The 4,111-nt window shown below is 32.1% G+C and overlaps 1 long non-coding RNA gene across 1 annotated transcript; it reads left to right on the forward strand.

Annotated features, from left to right (window-relative positions):
• LOC104736479 lies at positions 1,239 to 1,985 on the forward strand. The gene is made up of 2 exons (XR_759579.2): positions 1,239 to 1,414; positions 1,724 to 1,985. It is a non-coding gene; the product is annotated as an uncharacterized LOC104736479 (long non-coding RNA).

Below are 4,111 nucleotides of genomic sequence, written 5' to 3' on the forward strand. Positions count from 1 at the left end.
ATTTATTCAGTTATTTTTATAAGATTAAATTAGGATTTAAAATCATGAGGGATAAAAACATTTTGTTATGACATCAGCACACTTTTCTTTCTGCTCCCCTCTGTGTGTCTTTCACTGCTTTCCTCTTCGGTTATTTTACATTGGTCAATGGTTACTCATTTAATTTACTCCATTAGATGATTATATTCTTCGTTCCTTTATTTTTGTTTTGGTTACGACACAAATTCACCACACACAAAAAAAGACTATTCAAATTTTAGAAAAAAAACATATAAACATGAGAAAAGTTAACATTCGTTTAGTTAATATCTACAAATCAACTCTTTTGGGTCAATACGTCCCAACATTTTCCATAGACATAAGTGAATCAAAAACAATATAGGATTAACATGTTGTCACGATTAGCCCAAAAGTGTGAAGTAGATATATTACCTCAAGTTTTATGAAATGGAACCGTCTCAGATTTTTTCTGAAAGGACCTTGCGAAAGAATGAAAAATATATGGGACAATTGCATTTTGTATACCTTTATTTGGTCTTGAATGCAATAGTAGACCTCATATTCGATATTTGAGAAACATGAACACTAAGGATACTGAAATTACAGTTGGCTCTATTACGACCAAACAAAAAACAGAAGCCGAAATGACAGATATAACCCGGAGAAAGTCTGCTATAGATTTCTTTAAGGTAAATTACAAATTGACATAAACTAGAAGACATAAAAATATGTTTACTCCTTAATTATAGTTTAAATTTTAATTAAAAAAATATAAAAATAATTTGATAAACCTAACGACCAAATAATAACCACATAAACTTCCTGCATTGGAATAAAACAAATTTACGTATAAACGAATCAAATTAAGAGAGGAAATGCTGATTAGGTTAAAATTATTTGATTTAGGATTTGCTTAAGTAGACTTCTCTGTAAACTATTGGTGGTTGACTTTGTTATGCCATCAACTATTAATTCCTGGGCGTTTGGTCAGAATCGAGAGAACCGAACCGATTAAACCGAGATGTTCGCTTTTCAGCAGCATCTGTGAGAGGATCAACAAACCGATCGGCGAAATTAATTTGGTAATTCGGTTACCGGTTCGGCGGGACATAACCGATCGGTTTTAATTAACCGATCGGTTTTAATTAACCGAGTTATACATACCTAATTTTCACTTACCCTAATCCTAATCACTTTCATTTCTTCCTCTACAACGTACTGCATCTCTCTCTCTGGCAATAAGCGATTCTAAAACCAAAAAAAAATTCTCTCTCTCACCTTCGTTTTCTCCATAGTTTCTAAAACCGAAAAAAAATTCTTGCCAAGTGTGAGGGGTGAGAAGGTTTGCTCAGCCTGTTACTGACCAAGCCGTTGGGAATGGAGTTATTGGTGGAGTCAGACCTGATCAGCAATCGTATGTATAGTTCTTCCTTTCCTTAATTTCATAACTTCAAAAGTAATAAAAAAAAATTTGATTCCTTAATTTTTTTTGATGATTGCCTTGATCTCCCTTTTGATGTCTGCTGCGGTAGTGTCTTTAGCACTTGGGATAAAGAAATAGAATCTGGCTCTTTCCACTTTGACAAGTGTCACGTCTCATAGCATAAGTCTATGCACTTTAACTTATACGAATTATTGTCTTGCTTGTGTGTTTACATACTCAGGTTGCTTTTTTTCACAATGAATTTGTTCATATGATTTACTTGTTGCTATGTTATTTCAGGTTATGGTTGATACTTTTATCGATGAGGATGATGTTTCAAGGAGACAAGGACATGCAGGAAGTGGAGAAGAAAACATAGGGGATGAAAACATAGTGGTTTTGGAACTTATTTATTCTTTTATGTGTTGTGTCAGTGTGTGATAATTATCAAAGTAATGGTTTTTTTGTAATAACATGGATCCTATATTTGTTTCTATTATAAAATTTGTGTTTATCAGATTTCAAATTTTACAAAATTATGACTATTATAAAATTTGTACCAGAGTAGATCTTGTTTCTTTGTCGTTTGGGTCTGATGCTCTCTGTTTTACTTTCGTGTGTAATATCTATCTTTTAAATAATGCAGAGCATCTGTGGAAATGATTTGGGTGTAGAGAATGTATGTCAAATTAGCTATCTTTTTCCACCTTTCTGTCTTTTTCTCTCTAACCCTTGAGGTCAATCCTGCAGTTTTCGTTGCGCGCATATGGGTAACTACCAATCAATGGATAATAACCAATATTGACTATTATTGTTCAGGTCGGTCAACCATGCTTTACCCTATCTTCACCTTTTTCCCACAAACATTTAAAAAGTTTCTTTCTTTTTTCACTTTTCCAAATACAAACAAAACCAAACAAACCAACCAATAATTGCTTCTTGTAGAGTTGAAAAAGAGATAAGAATGCAGAAACAAAAGAAAAAAAAAGACAGATTCGTCAACTTTTCAATTATACAGACTTCACATAAAATTCCAACATGTTGACTTCCAAAATAAGGCTAAGTTAATGACCTAACTGTCTAAGAAAACCAAAAACTTGATTTTTCCATATCTATAATATATAATCATGTCAAAAACATATAGAAGCAAGTACATAACATATATCAAAGAATACAACAAGAAAATTTTAAAAATTATTCACCAATTTGCAATAAATTGGTTTTCAAATTATGACGACTTCATGTTGATATCAACACTTTAGACATAAACTAGCCTCTATGAAGAGACTTCCCTTAAAGTCTATTTTGTGTGATCTATTTTTGCAATTACAATTTAATAAAGCAGACATCGTATGAAGTCTACTAGGATAGTTGACTTCTTTTTTTGTCTTCCTTTGCTAATTTTTTGGTCAGTTTTGCAATTAAAAACATATAACAGAGTAGACTTCTTAGAAAGTTTCAACAGGTTAATTTCGATTACAGTCTACTCTGGTTATTTTTGCAATTGACCAAACCATTGACTTTGTAGTAGGCTTCTAGCTAACAAGTAGACTTCATCTATCCGTCAACTAGAAAAAGTAAACTTCATTGTGGTTAGTTTTGCAATTGACCAAGTTTGACTTTTGCCAATTAGACTACGTACAAAGTCTCCAGGAATGTTGACTTCGTTTGCAGTCTGTCGTGGTCATTTTTGGGATTGACCAACATTTTAATTTTTTAACTAGTAGACTTCTTTTGTAGTCAACTAATTAATTTTATATTAATAATATTACGGTCAATGCTTTTATATTTTTGTCAACCCCAAAAATAGCCACTATAGAAGTCTACTATTTTATTATCCTAAGAAGACTTCGTCCGGCAGTCATAACTAAAAAGTCAAGAATTTGGTCAATTGTAAAAATACACCTTAGTAAACTGCAAACGAAGTATCCGACGGAAAGATTATACTGCAGTCTGAACCATATTTTTTTGTTTTCAAATGAAATTAAGAAGACTGGATTTTCAGTCTACGGGCTCGAAATTCGATAAATTTTTTATTGCAAAATTGACCACATAGTAGACTTTGCATGATATTATGACGGGTAGACTAACAAATGAAGTCTAATTTCGCAAAAAAAATTAAGGAAAATCACGAAATCTACCGGAAAATAACCTTATCGGTGGTTGTTTCGCAATGTCAAGCACCGAGGACGTCATCTTTAGTCACCACGAAAGAAACCCAACACCAATTTAATCACTATCCAAGAATCATGACATATAACAAGATGAATGCACTTGCAAATTTTCTTGGATTAAAATGGAGAGGAGATGGAAGAAAATGAAATTCTCATAGCATTAGGTGTTATTTAAGCTTACAAATTCATGTTGTTGAAGCTTTAAGAGCTTCAAATTTGGTTGTTCATGGTTGTTGGAAAATTGATGGTGGTGGCACAACCGTAAATAAAAGAAGAAGATGAAGATATCGATGTAATAAATATTTTAGGGAGAAATTCAAATAAATCAGAAATAATGGCATTTTTGTGAATACAATGAATGGCCGAAGATTTAATAGGGAGAAAGTGGCAAATGTTGGAGAGAGAAAAATAGAGATCTAACATTGCAATTGACTCAAGTTAGGGGTCCAATTTTGCAAGCGTCCCAAAATATATATATATATATATATATATATATATATATATATATATATAT

This window comes from Camelina sativa, chromosome 13 (genome assembly GCF_000633955.1).
Source record: "Camelina sativa cultivar DH55 chromosome 13, Cs, whole genome shotgun sequence".
Lineage (NCBI taxonomy): Eukaryota > Viridiplantae > Streptophyta > Magnoliopsida > Brassicales > Brassicaceae > Camelina > Camelina sativa.